At 58.2% G+C, this 15,484-nt stretch overlaps 1 protein-coding gene across 6 annotated transcripts in view; it reads left to right on the top strand.

Annotated features, from left to right (window-relative positions):
* ZMAT4 (zinc finger matrin-type 4) overlaps positions 1-15,484 on the top strand; it is an 84,100-nt gene that overhangs the window by 20,368 nt on the left and 48,248 nt on the right. The window contains exon 1 of one of the 6 annotated variants that reach the window (XM_026112237.2): positions 589-872. The exons of 2 other annotated variants lie outside the window; for them this stretch is intronic. The gene's annotated coding sequence lies outside the window, so the exon portion shown is untranslated. Of the gene's footprint in view, positions 1-588; positions 873-1,799; positions 1,820-4,317; positions 4,361-15,484 lie in introns of those variants that run through there. 3 more of the 6 variants (XM_026112242.2, XM_026112241.2, XM_026112240.2) reach the window with 3 other exon arrangements.

Raw genomic sequence — 15,484 nt, 5'->3', positions numbered from 1 at the left:
CTGCCTTTATCTTCTATCCCCTGTGCATGCGGCGTGTGTATTCCTCGTTGTGTGGGTAGATTTGCAGAGATGGGTGAGGTACCGACAGGCCTCGGGTCTGAAACGCCATGCGAGTAGTCCTTATTCGGCCGTAGCGTCCTTGATTTCCACGTGCATTATGCAAAGCGTTTGGCTCCCAAGACACCGGTGTCACGACATAGGGGCTGGGGGCTGTTCACCCCCTGTGCGGGGACGCAGGGAAGCGGCGACAGCCCTTTGGCTGGGGGTGAACCCCCCTTTCCCTCCTTCACCGAGGCACGGAGCGCGGCGGTGCCCGCAGAGCCAGGCGTGCTCCCGCCATAAACCCAGAGCATTAAAGCAAGTGCGTCATCTGCAAAAGTGTGAAGCTGAAAGTAAATTCCTTCCCCCGGAGCCCCTGATATCCTTCACAGTCTCTGCCTCGCAAATCAGATTTGCATGTCTTTACAGCCTCACAGCGAGGAAAATCCCTCTCTGGTGCCTCGATCCAGCCTGGGCTGCGTGCAGCCCCACTGCTCTGCCTTTCCCGACCCGCCCAGCCCGCCCCGAGGCCGGGGCTGCCTCGGCTCTCTGGAGGCTCCCGGCCCGGCGGCAGTGGGAGCAGGGTCTGAGGGAGGCTGCCGGGGCTGGTGCAGCCTTGCAGAGCACCACGGAGCCAATCGCAGCTGCCAGGGGTGGAGCCGGAGCTCCAGCAGATCGTCGCCGAGTGCCGTTCCCGCACAGTTGGTCTGGACTGCCGAAAGATCTGGTCGCAGGGAGAGGAAAGCCGCAACCTTAGCTCCGGCGTGCTCCTGCCCCGGCAGCATCCCTGCTGGCTCCCTGCCTGCTCCGCGCCAGCCCGGCCGGCGACAGAGGTACCGCCCGCCCCGCTCGCGGTCTGCTTGTTGCTCGGGTCTGCGCCGGGCAGAGTTTGCGGAAAGTTCGTCGGGAATCAGAGCCGTGCAGTAACGGGGCGCTCGCGGGGAAGCGGCGGGGGGACCTGCTGTGCCCTGGGGCTCGGGCGTGGGGCGGCGGGTGGCTGGGCAGCCCCTTCCCCCAGCACCACCAGTGCTGCTGGAGCCAAGCCCCGCTCCCCGTGGCGCAGGAGGGGCCGGATCCGGCCCAGCATCCGTGTCGGCCGCGCCGCCCTCGGACCCGCGGCGGGAGGTCGGATGCAGTCTCAATGTGTTGCATGAGCGATCCAGACCCATCTGGGGCTTTGAAGCGCTTTCCCCTCGGTGTTTTTACCGAATGCAGCGTTTCCCCTGTTAGCAGGTGGCTGAAAGCCGAGCCGGCCGTTGGGGGCTCCTCCCGAGGGGGTCCCGCGCTGGGCGGCTGGCCGAGGCTCGGGGATGCTCCTACTGAACCGGCTTCACGCGGGTTTTCCCACGATCCAGCTGGGGAACGCGAGGTCCTAGGGCTGCAGCATGCAGGAAGGACCGTCTGTGGATGCGGGAAAACGAGCCTGTTCCCTCTGTTGTTTGGAAAGTTTGGAGAACTTCCCAAGCCAGCGCCGCTTGGAAAGCAAAGGTGCCTGCGCGCAGGCAGCGTTCCCGGGGCCGCGGCGGTGATGGGGACAGCGGCGGTGGCCCTGGGCTGGGGGTCGGTCCCACCTCTCCGTGGGGCCGGTCGCCTGCCCGTGGTGCGCAGCCGGCTGCAGGTCCGACAGCCTAAAGCAAAGCCAGACCCTTAGGCGGTGGGAGCCAGCGCCTGCCGCTTTGGGCTGCGCGGAGGATCTCCGACCGGCTCGTGACAGGTCTGAGTTGCTGGCGATCCCTGTCCATCGATTAGAAACCAGAGCGGAGCAGTGCCCGGCCCCGAGGTAAGCGCGCTCCGTCCCCTCCGGGCAGGCACGTGCTCCTCTGATGTCGGGGTGACCTTAGCGTGCGGCACCGGCTGGTGAAGAAGGAGCTTCGCGAAACCTTGAGGAGCCAGTTAAAAATTGCCGGTTGGCGTTTTCTGCCGGAGATTGTGCAGTTGGCTCTCGCCCGAGCACGTGCTCTCCCTCCGCAAAACCCACACGATCAGCCCCAAAACGCGAACGGCGAGCGGGGAGGGAGCGAGGGGCCGTGCGGGGAGGGGGTGCCGGCAGCCGGGCTTTGGCTGCGGGGGCGGGAGAGGGACGGCGACCTGGCGGGTCTCCTGCTGCTTCTGCTTGTGCTGCGCCCGGGGTGGGAGCAGCAGCGACTCGATAAACAATTTGGAAAGAGATGTTGTGATAAAGGTTCCTAGACAGTGACTCATCTGCTGTGGGAAGGGACTGGAGGGAGGGGCACGGAGGAGCTTTTCAGGGTAAAAATGGCTCTTTCCCCCTATTTATCAGAAATAGTGAGGGCAGGAATCCTTTATTACTCCTGCAGCAGTGGAGACCTGTCGATCGGAAGCTCCCGTCTGCGTCCTCTGCGCCTGCTCCAGCGCCGTCTGCATCCCTTTCCCCGGGGAGAATCCTGCCTTCTGATCGCATCCCTAGCTGGGACTTTGTTCCAGAGTTTGGCTCAATTTTTCTTTTTTTTGGCTTGGCTTTCCCCCGCTTCCACCCCTTAATTTTATCTGATCGTTCTTAGTCACTTCTGAGTCACCCTAAATAATTAATTGTTGTCCCTGTGTAGCTGTTTGCATCGCGTTTCTGCGTGCACCCGGCAGACCTGCGTGTGCACGTTTCGGAAGTCGCTCCGCTTGGATCCGTCTGTATCGCTTTGTTTTAACCCTCCTCCCGAATCCAGCCGCTTCCGCCCCTCTCCGCGCTCTCGCCGTGCCGGAGTCGCGGAAAGCCCGGAGGGGCTCGGCTGCTGCCGCTGCGCGCTCAGGTGTGCCGCGGAGCACCTGCCCCCGGGGCTTCCCGGGCTGTGCGCAGCCTTGCCGGCTTGGCCCTACCCCCCCGTGAAAGGGCACTGAGCTGCCGACCCTCGGGGATGCTCCGCGGGTACTCGCTGTGGTCTGGTTCAGTCTGCTGTTTCCCGTTTACTACAGCACTGGTGCAGCCGGCCGCTCTCTGCTGGTTTAGCACCTTATTCCTGGTGAACAGCCCTGCTTTCTCTCCCTGGATGGCCTTACAGCACTGTGTTATGCTAGGTAATTCCTCCTCCTCCTGCCTGGAGAGTTACCTGGGAGCATTAGTGGCCAGACCTTTCCTCTGTACCGGCTGCTGACCTGTGCTCCAGCTACGAACTCACCATCCCTCCGTGCAGGTGTTTGTGCTGTGGAGCCCCCTCCCCCTAAACCCACCACCGAAACACACAAAAAACTCCAAGACTTCGGTGATGAAATAGGTACAATAACAATAGCGGCTTGGGGTGTTTTTGAGAATTATTCCTTTGCAAGAAGCAACTTTTGTCAAACAGTCTGCATCTTTTTCAGACCCATTAGTTTCTGATCAGGGCTGTTCTCGTTACAAGGTGTTTTTAAAGTCAGAAATCCTCCAAGAAGGTTGAATATGTCAGCGTAAAGTGACCTAAAGTCACTGCTGAGGTTTGAGATGGCCAGAAGCTGGGAAAGGCCGTGACTCCCGGGTGCTACTTCTGGCTGTGGCTGCTCTAGGTCGCTTAGGCTCAGACTGTCAAATCTGGGTGTCTTGCTTCATCTGGGTTAAGCTCCCGAGGAATGAGGTGTGACTTGCAACCCAGAACTGTTTTGATAGATCAGAACTGGGCCAGTTTCTAGGCCAAAACTGGGCCATGGATGTTCCTGAGGGTGGATTTGGGTGCGGAGGCAGGAACTACTCGGTTTCAAGGTTCCCGTCTCCCTCTGTCGCATGGATAGCTGCCTCGTCTGAACACAGACCCTTTTCTTCCCGGCAGGTAGCAGAGCTGTTCGTTGCTGCCCACAGAGCGTGAAAAGCAGCCCTGGCTGCGAGGCGCAGGCGTGCCCGGCGCGGGGAGGGCTGCCCTCGGGGAAGCTGCGGCTGCAGGGACGGGAGGGGAAGGCTTTCCCCATGCCGTGCCATCTTCCCCTCCGCCCGAGCATCTACTGTGTTTGCATCTGCTACAGGAAGGCTTAGCAGAGCCGGGCTTGGCTGTAGCGGTTTTGCAGCTGTGACCTTCAGGCAGCTTGTCTCAGGCTGGCTCGGTGGGGAGTTGCAGCTTTGCCCCTTCGTTTTGGTTTTTCTGTAATTTCTCGGGCACTCTGGCACCCAGCTTGCTGACTCTGCAGCTCGCGGGGCAGGAGGGGCACAAGGCAGTTGCATTCGCTGTCTCCTGCCCTCGCGGGAAGGTCGCGCCCAGACCGGCCTCCCCAGCCTTGCTGCGGTGCTGCCGAAAGCTCCTCGTGCCCCGACCGGGACGCAGCGGACACCAGTGCCCGGAGGATTTCCTGCTCCTTTCTGCAGCGTGCTTGAGCAATTCGGTTAAGCAGGTGCTTAACTCAGGTAGATACACGAGTGAGTTAAAGTCGAGAGGAGTTAAGTGCGTACTTCTCTGGGCTGTGGCTCTCAGTTGTTGTGAATAGGAAGAAAATGGGTGTTCTATGGTCACTGTGCAAACCAAGAGCCTGCGGCGTTATGTTTTGCCTCCCTGTCTCGGGGGCATCGCAGAGCGAAGGACGGGGTGCCCTTTCTGCAGGCAGCACCTAAAGCTCCGTAACGAGCTGCTCGGCCTCTATTCGGGGTGCGAGGGGGAGCTCGGGGCCCCGGGAAGCTTGCACGGACCTCGCCCCGCGCCGCGATTCCTGCTCGCAGCCTCTGCTCCCGGCCCTGCCGCAGCCGCGTTCCTCCCAGCCCGGAGGCGTGAACGGCTCCTGCCTCCGCTCCCGAGCACGGCAGCGCGATGGTGCCGGGCAGGGCCAGGGGAGCCGTGCCATTCGCTTCTGCATTTATTAATTGCAAAGGAATAGAGTTGCAGGGAGTGATCAGATCTTGAGAAAGACCCTGAGGTCCAAAATGTTCCCAGAGGAGAGATCCCTAATTGCTCTCTAATTGCATTAGGGCTTAATTTGTTCTTTTTACTGTAATGTTCCCATTTTTCTAGATAGTTTGTTTTGTTCCATTAGCTAGAAACGGTTGGAGATGAATATTCTCAATATGAAAACTTGCCTGTTGTGTAATGCCTGGCAGCTCTCGGGCCTGCGACGTGCCGGCAGGGGAGGCCGAAGGCTCGGCCCGGTTTGGCCGGGCAGCTGCCTGTGCCGGCCCGTTCGCACGCGCGCTGCAGCACTCGCCCGCGGCAGCGTTTCGCTCTCGTAGCCCAGGTCCGAGTCGTGCACGGGGGACCCTAGCAGTGTCGCTCCTTGCCCCTTATAGATCGTATACGTTGGACAGAGGTGCATACCGGAGGCGCAGGGCGCGGCGTTGGCGAGCTGGGCTCTGTGGAGCTGCCGGCAGCGCTGGGCAGCCCTGTTACCCTGACCTGTACCCGTCAGCCGTACCCGTACCGCCGAGGGATGCTGGTAACCGCGGGGCCAGCTCGAAACCGCTACCGCCGTTCGATCCAGGCACCTGAAAGCAGTGGGTGGATTTGGTGGGAAATACCTGAGATGCAGGTGTTTAAAGCTGTCTTGAAGGATGCAGCTACAGGCTTGACACAGCCGCGGGCTCCTGATATTCGCAGGCGCTGGTCTCGAAATCAGAAAGGGAAGGGAAAAAGCTCTGCACGCTGGGAGCCACGGTGCGGCTGACGGGAGATTACCCGCGAGCCGCGTTCCCGTCCCGGCGCCGGTGCCGGGCTGCAGCCGGGAGCATGTCCCCTCCCGCGGAGCCGCTGCCGGCCGGCACGGCTGTGTGCGGGACGCTGGCCTCTGCCCTGCACGCGCTCGCTGCTGCCGCGTTCGTGGCTTTGGGGATGGAGAAAGCCAGAGTCTGGTTTGCTTTAAAAGAAAAACAAATTTAATCAATTTTGTGTTTTCCACCTTACGATATCACCGAACGAAAGCATCAAAATGATAACCGCTGGTCCAGCTGTCCACTCGAAAATACCGGGCGATGTTATTTCCAGCCACCAGAGATGCTCCATGATGCTACTAATTGCAGTAGCAGTTAATTGGTCTAAGTGTCGAATGCGGGGCCGTAGCTTGCAGGAGCCTGGCGGGGGCTGGGGCTGTGCAGGCCGCGGGGACCTGTTATTTTCTCTCTTTAGTCGTCGGGTGTTTTTACAGCAGTTTCAAGTTGCTGCGCAGACGTGCAATGGTTGTAGCAGCCTCGGATGGAGCTGCACCGTGGCTGCTGGCGCTCGTGCCCGTGCCCGTCCCCGATGGCCGTGGCGTGAGCGGTGGCGGGGGACCTCCGCGTGCCGGGGCCGCGCTGGGGCCAGCGGAGACGAGAGCACGGAGATGGGCGCGGGGGGCTGCGCGGCGCCGGCGGGAATCGCAGCGCAGGACGGGGACCGGCCCGGGTCTCCCGGCTCTCCGCAGGCGCCGTCGCTGTTTGGTGCTTACGGATAAACTCCCCAGCGGCTTCGTAATCTTTTTCTGTAATAAAGTTGCCTGGTTTGTACTTGGGGCTTTCAAACTGGAAAGCTACGCCGCAGTTTGAGCGCGAGTTTTTCCGCCGTTTGAGCTGGGGGAGTTTCGTACCACTTGTGTCACCTGTGCCGGTCATCACCAGCCCCGTTACGCTCACTCGTTTCGGGCATAAGTTGTGATTTAAAGCGAGTTTCGTTCTGCGGATCCGATTGTGCCGAGCGATGCTGTACTGTGGGAGTTTGGTGTTACCTGGTGGATGCTTTCCTGTTTCCCAGAAATTCACTGATTCTGCCAGGTCTTGATCTCCTGCCTCCTGCTAGGCATCTTCAGGGCACCAGAAAGTCTCCTTGCTCTGCTCTTGGGGAGAGGTCTGCACCTCTGGGGAAGTTTCGCATCTGCATGTGCGTGGTGCAGAAGTGTTTTGCCCTCCCCCTAAAGCACAGGGATTTTCTGGTTTTGTAGATCATATTCCCCCCCCCCCCCCCCCGGGGCTTTTTTACCTCCTGGCCCCAAGGGAGGGCTGGTGGCCGTGGCCCGAAGGGTAACGTATAACCCCACTTTGAGAACCAGCATCGTACCAAACGTGCCGACTTGTTTTAATCCCCTCCTGTCGCTCCTCGGTGCCGCGGGGGCTGCGCAGTAAGAGCTGAGGCCCTGGAGCGCCCCAGGCCGGGGGGGGACCTTTCCCAGCCCGGAATCGGAGCAGCTCCCGGGAGGAGCGCGCGGGCCCTGGAGCTCCCGGCTCCCGGCAGCGGCAGCCGGTTCCTCGCTGATGGAAGCAGAGCAGCTCGCATTGCCCGAGACCCTTTCACCCAAGGAGCGGGAATCGCACAATGGGCATTGATTAACCATTTCTCACTGCTCGTCTGTTAGGGAGAGAATAGGGGTTTTTTCCCGGAGATGGGAAATGAAGCATGCATTATCCGAGTGGCTTGCTGAAATGCTCATAAATACCAGGCAGGGCTGACATAAAAGTCCAGCCTGCCTCTGCTCTAGAGGGATGAACATAGAAAATATCCCTGCTTCTTTGAAGAACACAAATGCAAACAAAATAACGATTTTTAAAAGTCAAGGACAGACAAAGGAAGAAGCAGAAAGAAAGGGAAGAAAGCGAATGTTTTGCTTTACTTAAGATAAAGCTCCACTGCGTTTGCTGTTGCACGCAGAGCTAATGGACAGATTAGATGATCATCTGAAGCTGTCTAATGGAATTTGCTGATCCCCGTTAGAGGATGTGGAATTAAATTAGGAGTCCAGAGGTTCAGCTGCTCCAGCGAGCGAGGGGACCGAGGCGTGCAGCGCTGGTGCTCCTGGCGTCTCGTCTTTAGGTGATTTCATGGCTTGCAGGAAGCCCCGCTGCAGCGAGGGCACTGCAGTGCGCAGCGCCCGTCGATCGCCGCGAGCAGGGCGGTTTGCGCGTGCCGTGCGGGTGTTGGTCCTGCCCCAAGCAGAGCCCCTCCGCCTCCTTGCAGCGTCTGGGTGTCACCCGGCAGCGAGCCCCGGCTGGCAATGTCAGGGATGTCTGGGAGCAGGGAGGATCATCCCGGGAGGGAGAGGAGACCCGCTCACCCGCGGGAGTCGGAGTGACAGCTGGGGCTGCCGGCAGCATCTCCGCTTCCACTGCCACCAGCTCCTGACCTTTGCTGGTAGGAAGCTCTTGGTGCAGTCTGCCGACAAGCAGTGACGTTGGACTGATTTGTGGCGGAGGTGGCCAGATGCTCGAGGTGCTTCTGTAAGAGGTGCTTTAGCTTAGCCAGCTGGGCCAACATGGAGACTTTTATCAAGGAATACAGTATTAATATAATCCCGCAGCAGTGATAGACAGATTTGTTCTCCAAAGGATTCTTCTAAGCTCATTGCCACCTCGGATGGCTTTGCCTCTTGGGTTTCTGAGCTGAAGCTGATGGGGAATGACAAGCCCCGATTTATGCAAAGTACCAGAGGCTACAAGATGTAGGCACAGGATTCAGCTTGACTTGCTTCCGACTGTTTTGTATGTTATTAGGGAGCCACAGGAAAAAGTGGGTCTCGCTTATCCAGGAATAAAGCGGCATCCTGACTGTAGCTGCGCGGAAACGTTGCACGTGCGAGCTGCGCCCTTCTCCTTGCAGCACCAGCTCCTCGCCCTGGGGCAGGGACGGGGCGGTGGCCGCCGGCCGGGTGGCAGGAGCTGGTGGCTGCCGGGGCTCCTGCAGCCTGGCAGCGCCGGCCTGGCTCCGGGGAGGCTCCCGAGACTATTTCTGCATCCCGGTTTCCATAGCGACCGCGAGCATCGCGTGGCGGCTGCGGCTCTGCCGCGTGTGCCCTGCAAGGCGCCTCGTGCCCGGCGCCTCCGGCCCGCCGCGGCGGGCACCGCGCTGCCAGGCTGCATCGTCCCCGTCTGCTGCGCCGGAGCAGCGCAGCGGCACCGTCCTCGAAGCGCGCGGGGCAGGAGCCGATGCCCTGGGGCTGGAGACACGGATGCTCTGAGCTCCCTTCCCGCTAACTTCACTGAAATGGTCTTAATATATCAATCTCCTCTTTAAAATACATTTTTGTTTGAGTCAGCACATGTTGGCAATTAAATCTTACCACACTGCGAGCAGTGTGAATAATGAGAACAGCTCGTGTGTAGCTGGACGCGCACGTTCGTGGAAGAGGGATGCTGCTGCCCTGAAGTCGCAGCGCAGCTCCTCCGAGCGCGGCACCGTCCTCGCCTTTGCTCTCCGTCCGCGTGCCGCTGACCGCCGCTGCCCCTCGGGGAGGCGGGGGGTCGAAAAGGCCCTGGCTGGGTGTCACGGCCAGGCACCGCTTGCGTCCCGTTGTCGCTCCCTGCGCCGGCTGCGTCCCTTCTGCCCCAGGCTTTGGGGGGTTTTGCTGCGTGTTCATCACTCTTTATTTGCTTGGTCCTGCTAGTTTGAGGCCGTACCCTGCTGCTGCCTGCAGCCCGGGGAGGAGGTGGGAACGCCTGGCACCTTTCCTTCCTCCCCGCTCACGGAGCCGTGGGGATTCGGTGGGAATTCCCCGAGATCCCGCGCGCTCGGCCTGATCCAGCGGGGAGGAATGTGCAACCGGTCCCTTTTTCCCTGAGCCTGGAAAAAAAGCCCTGGAAAAGGGCTTTTCTTGCCCTTTGCTGGCAGAGGGGCTCGTGCGGGGGCTGGTGCAGCGTGCTGCGTCCCAGCCGTGCCGCGCTGCTCTGGGGGGCTGGAGCTGCGGGAGGCTCGGCGGCCGGCCGAGGAGCCCCGGGGAGCCCTGGCCGAGAGCGGCTGCTGCTCGCTGGGTGAGCTCGGCGCTCGGGACGCCCGGGAGGAGCCCGCTGCCGGCGCGGAGGCTCCGTCCCCCTCTGCCGCGCCGCTCCGCAGCCTTTCCTCTGCTTTGACACATGGAGCGGACACGTGCAGGGCTTCTCCTGCTCCCCGGCTCATGCCACACACAATCTTGTTCTGATTTTCAAAGCTCCAATAAAGCGTGTCAAAATGCATCAAAGGCCGGATGCAGCAGCGAAGCAAACTGGCTCTGGAGAGGGTTTCAGGGGAACGGCGGGGAGCAGGGAGACGGCGGATAAACCTTGGGCCCCGCGAGGGTCGCAGGGCGGGCGACGTGGGGCAGAGGCACGGGGGGACCCGCCACCCCGCCGGGGAACTGGAAAAGCTAAAAGCAGCAGGGGCTGCCCCAAGGACGGGGCTCGGCTGAGCCCGCCCCAGCGTGCCCGTGCCCCGGCGCAGCGGGGTTGCGGCTCCCGTCGTCGCTTTGCAGCAGGTCGTCCCGCGCTGGCTGCCGAGGCGGCATCCGTCGTCCCTGCAGCAAACGGGCCCTGGGTGCCGTTTCCGTAACCTGCCTTTCCCCGGGACCCGCGGGTGCTGCCGGGCGTCGAGAGCGCGCCTCGCCAACGCCGGTAAAAGCGTGCGGAGAGCTTGCACTCACTGATGGGCTCAACCATCCGTCATGCTGGTGGTGCTGGGAGCGAGGCGCTTCAAAAGGCCGTATTTTGCATTTCTTCAGATGCCTTGTTGTAAGTGCAGTGACACAGTTGCTAAAAGCACATTAATTATTAGGAAAGACTTTTTTTTTCTTTTTCTTGCAAGACAAATTAAACGACTGAAGAAAACAGGAAGCGTTACATGAGAAGTTAATCCATGGGTGAGTGACAGTACCAAAAGCCACAAATAACTCACGATATGTGTAAGCCAGGGCATTTAATTTTTGGCTTGTTGTTTGCCTTTGGCGTTCACACACATGCTCGGTTGTCACATCTCTAGTGCTTCAGGATGGAGGGTTTTGGAAGCTGTTAATTCTAGCAAAGGTGATTAAGGCCTTTGAGAATAAATTGAGTAGGGGACCAAAAAGGTTTTCTTTTTTTATTCCCTCTTGACTGAAACACACCAAGTTGCTGCATTTAGTGCCTTATCACATAGCGTGACTTGTCCTTGCTCATGCACAATGACAAATCAGCCTGTGCGGAAATTCGCTTTTCATCGCAAGGAGCAGACGATCAAGCAGCGATCTCGGTGGCGAGGCTCGGACGAGACCTCCCGCGTCCCCGGCGCCGTCCCCGTGGCCCCCGTTGTCTGACGAGCGCGTAGCAAAGCGTGTTGGTGTGGGGCAAAGCGTGACCTGGTTTCAGGGAGCTGGGCGGAAGCGTGGAGACCAGACTCTTGTGTTTCTAGGCTTGTGCAATTCCAGTTATTAAATGGCTGTTAAAAGAGCAGAGGGAACCGATTGTCCGATTGGAAGGGTTTCGCCCTCCAGAGCCAGTGTCTGTTGGACTGCGAGCGGGCCAAACCGATGGGACTGATGCATGCCAAAGTCCCGATGCTTACTGGTTAAAAGATGATGCAAAACCTGTTTTCCTGTGCCAGTTACTGATTTCGTGAGGCTGATCCGGGTTTATGCACACGTGGGAGTGAAGCCGCCTGTGTTGCCGAAGAGGAGGACGAGGTCCGAGGTGTCGCAAGGAGAGCGGCCTCGGGCGGGGGGTGGTTCGAGGATGCTCCCCAAGACCTGGTAGCAGTGTTGGGAGGTGGGGGGGAAATTTGGGCAGGGAGTAGTAGTGATTAAAAAAGCTTGGTCGAAAAGCCAGAAACGTAGCTGGAAGCGAGTGGCGAGAGGCAGTGCGGTGCAGAGGAGCGGGGGAGGCGGTTCCCCCCGCAGACACCGCTGTTTCCCTCGCCGGGAGGGTGGTGAGACGGAGCCCAGGCCCGGCGGCGCGAGGGCTCCCCTTTCCCGCGGGTCTGGGCACTGCTGATTTTTCATGCTGTCTCTTTTGGACACTTTGGACAGGTTCCTGCCCCCTCCTCCTTGCCGTGTCCTTCAGGTCTGGTTTTCACCTCCTCCAGTGAAGACAAGGCTGGGCGTGTGAGGTTAGCATGTCTGCAGCGCAGAGGAGGGAGCAGCTGCTTTGATGTTTGCCCGTAACTTTTACGCTTGTACCTGAGGCGTGTGCTGTAAAGTTTAGACAAGAGTTACCCAGGGATTTGGCTCTGATCTCAGATTTAGGTTCTTTATTTGCCGTCTCCATTTAACATGTCCTCCGTTGCTCTACGCCGTGGGACCAGCCTGTGCGGGCACTTGCAGACAGCACAGAAGGAGCGCTTGGAAAAGCTGCGAGCCGTCTGCTTCTGGCACCGGGCTGGTTAGTGCGAGGATGGTGCTGCCTTTCCAGGCTCCCTACCCTGAAATGGCATGAAATGGTCGGCAGCTGCTCAGAGTTTTCATGGTTTTCTGCTTATTGTTGTTGAAATATAGAAATCAATAACAGTGTAAAATAATAACTGTAGTCTGTGAAGTGATAGAAAAGGCAAAATATGGAATGAGAACAACTCTTTCATGTTTAAGAGCTGGAACATGGGCCACTTACTCTGGGACACTTGCATTTGTGGATTTCCCACTATTATTCCCACTTTTCCTGCTCAGATCAGCTCATTGCTCAAGAAAAAAGGGGGTGATGCACTTGATAGCAGCATGATAATAAAAATAGAAGCAGCTTGCTGAGGGAGAGTTTGCTGGAAATGAGATTACCGCAGTGTTTGTTGGAAACGTGATGGGAAGTATCTGCTGGAGGTGAGTGCGGAGTGTGCTTCCCTGTCCCCGGGTTGTAAGTGAAGGTCTCCGAGAGCTGTCAGCACAGCAAAGGACTGCTGCAGCTCGCAGCGACGCAGCCGGCTCTCTAGCCCTGCACGAGGTCTTAGCAGTCCCGCTGCCGTGGCTGGGTCGGGATTGCAGAAGCATTTATTTATTGCAGGTGCACTTCCAGCACTCTCCTGTGTGGCAGCTGCACGTGCAGCGCCTGGCCGTGTCTGGCGGAACTGAACTGGCGTGAAGCATGTCCTTAAAGGAGGAAGTTGGCTTTGAATGTGTCTCTGATGTCAATATCTGGATTGCTGTCCTCTAAAATTTAATGCAACTTAGCTAGAATCTTTCTAGCAGTTGCCAAAAGCTGGAATCAGCCCCATTAAATTGATTTTCATTAAGCTGTTATAGTCCCTGAAACTGCTGAGAAGAATCATAGCCATATGGCACAAGGTATTTAAAATGAAGTCTCTGATGACACAGTTTGCCGTTCTGGAGATGCTGAGCTGACATGTGCCGAGGTTACTGATCGGAAGCGGGGAGGGGAGGGCGTCTTCAACGCTCGACTGCCAATAAAAGAGGAAATAATAAATAATAAACCCCGCTGAAAGAACAGGAGACAAAGCGATCAGTGTTTGGAGGCACCGCTGTTTATGCCTCCGCGTAAGGAAGAGGAGACAAAGAGAGTCTGAAATGTGAAGAACTTGATGTGCAGTCCAAGTGCTTCTGCTCAGCTGAGGGAGTTGAGTCCAGCTGGCAGGGATGAGACTCTCACATTAATTCTTCAACTTTCTGAAAGACAAGCCTCCGGGAAGGTGCAGGGAACATCTCCCTTCTTGCTCAGCGTCTGCGCTTCCCGACACGCGTCTCAGACGCTCGCGGTGCTTCGCAGCCGCGCTGGAGGCGGAGAGCTGCCTCGTGGCAGCGGAGCAGGACGCCCTGGTCCACGCCGCTTCTCGACCAGGGCAGGTTATGTAGGGGATCAGCCAAAGACTAGTCAATTCTAGCAGTCGTTAGGCGGACAGGGAGAGTTAAAGTGGAATTAAGTGGTTAGAAATACATAAATAATAATGTACTAGCCTATGTACTTCCTTTATGACACTTGCAGGTGGAGGAAGTTCATAAATCCTCTGTTAGCATTGACCCACAGAACAATAATGCAGACTGTGTCTGAGAGGAGACAGAGCGGGAATGAAAACAGCTTTTCTGGAGCGAGAGAAAACACTATGTATTTAGGTCAGGTACCCACACAACAAAGCTGTTTTCTTCCTCCCAAGGCTTCGTGTCTGGAAGGTGCCCTTTGCTGCGGGCTGGAGCCCCTTTGCTGCGGGCTGGAGCCCCTTTGCTGCGGGCCCCGCGCCCTTGCAGTCGTGCAGGGATGCCACCCGTGGGCTGCGGGGACCTGGCTGTGGCTGCAGCGTCTTGCAGAGTTCCCTTTCGGGAAGCGGGCGGGTTCCTCTTGGTTCGTGCGTGGCAGCAGGGCCCTGCGCAGCTTCCCGGGGAGCATCCGCCGGGAACCTCCCTCGCTGTCCGCGCGTAGAGCGGCCGGGGCGCCCGGGGGCCGTGGCAGCGAGAGCACCCGCTCCCCGGTGCATGGAGCGGCTCTGGGTGCGGGGCCAGAAGGGACCCGCTGCCCGGCCGGCCGCGCAGCACCGGGAGATGTCCTTCGCAGCTCAGCCGCCCCGAGAGGCGCGCCGGCACGGGGGAGGCAGCACTCCTGCCTGCCCTGAGGACCGGGAGGAGACGACCAGCACTGCTGCAGCAGAACGAGGAGGGAGAGGCGATCTGGATGGGTTTCCTCTCACCACCGAATGTGACGCTGTGTCCTCGAATCTGCCAGCTCCTTGGACGCCGCAGCAGCAAGGGAGACCGTTATCTAGCTCCCTGTCGCTGATTTGTTTGCAGGAACACCTAGATGAAATCAAGGCAGGTCTGACTTTTAGAATGGAAAATCAACTTTGGAAAAAAAGTAGCTATTTTCACTGCACTTTTTTGCTACCTTGATGTTCTTTGATGTACTGCTGTGGAATGTTATCCTATAAAGGAAAATGTGTGTGCTGGACAGAGAAGGGGGGGAAAAAAAGCAAAGAAACCAGCTAACAGCCACCAAACAAAAGGTTTGTTTAGAGCCAGAGCAGGATGCACCAGCCGGATTTAAAGAGCTGGTCTTGGGAAAGGCTGTATGAGAGTGCTCCGGCAGCCCAGAGACAACCAGGAGGGCTTGGAGAAGGGCCACGCTACAGCCGCTTCTGCTGTATTTATGTGGATCAGGTGAAAGCCTGTGTTTTCTCAAGTCAGTGGTCAATGCTTGAGTTTAAACTTGTTCCCAGCCTGTGTGCATTTCTAGGGGCAGCTTTTAGGGTGGTTTGTATAAATGGTGCTGGTAATGGCACGCTTACGTGGAAATCTTCCCTCTAATGCAGAAGCAAATATCCCTTGCTAAGGTGAATCCTTTATTTTTGTCGAACTGTTCATAATAAGTTTTGTCCTAAGCAGTTATTGTTACCAAAGCTTTCTAATTATTTTAAGTAGCCAAGCTTACATATGCCTGAATCCTCTCTGCAGTTTAGCCTAATACGTTCATGCAAAAGCGTAAAGGAGGCTTTGCTTCCATTCATGCTCCTGTTCTCCCTAATCTCCGTCCCTCACTCTTCCGCCTTTCTGTCATTTTCGTTACTATTGGAAAGCAATACATGCAAAAGCAGGCGGCGAAGCCCTCTGGCAGGCTCCTCGGCACGGTGCGGGCACTTGGCTCGGTTTCTGCTCCCTGACAAGTGGGGTCTGTCGCTCCGTAAGCCCAGCGGCCTGTCCCGGCGATCCCGGGCCCGCTCCGCTTCCAGGGGCCCTGCCTGGGCAGGGAGCACCGTGGCTCCTGCAGAAGGGGAGGATGTGGAAAGTCACTTACAGCAAGTGTTTCCCGGGAGCAGGGCAGAAAAACGGGACAAAAGCAGCTGTTGCCCCAAGTCAAAACGGTAAGGGTTCGCTTTATGGGCCAGAGAAGCGGTGCCAGCACCAGGCAGTGACTCGGGAGATACGATGCGTTGCACAA

The sequence above is a fragment of the Dromaius novaehollandiae genome, chromosome 26 (genome assembly GCF_036370855.1).
Source record: "Dromaius novaehollandiae isolate bDroNov1 chromosome 26, bDroNov1.hap1, whole genome shotgun sequence".
NCBI classification, from domain to species: Eukaryota; Metazoa; Chordata; class Aves; order Casuariiformes; family Dromaiidae; genus Dromaius; species Dromaius novaehollandiae.
The sequence above is the reverse complement of the archived record's forward strand: the minus strand, read 5'-3'. Positions and strand labels throughout refer to the sequence as shown.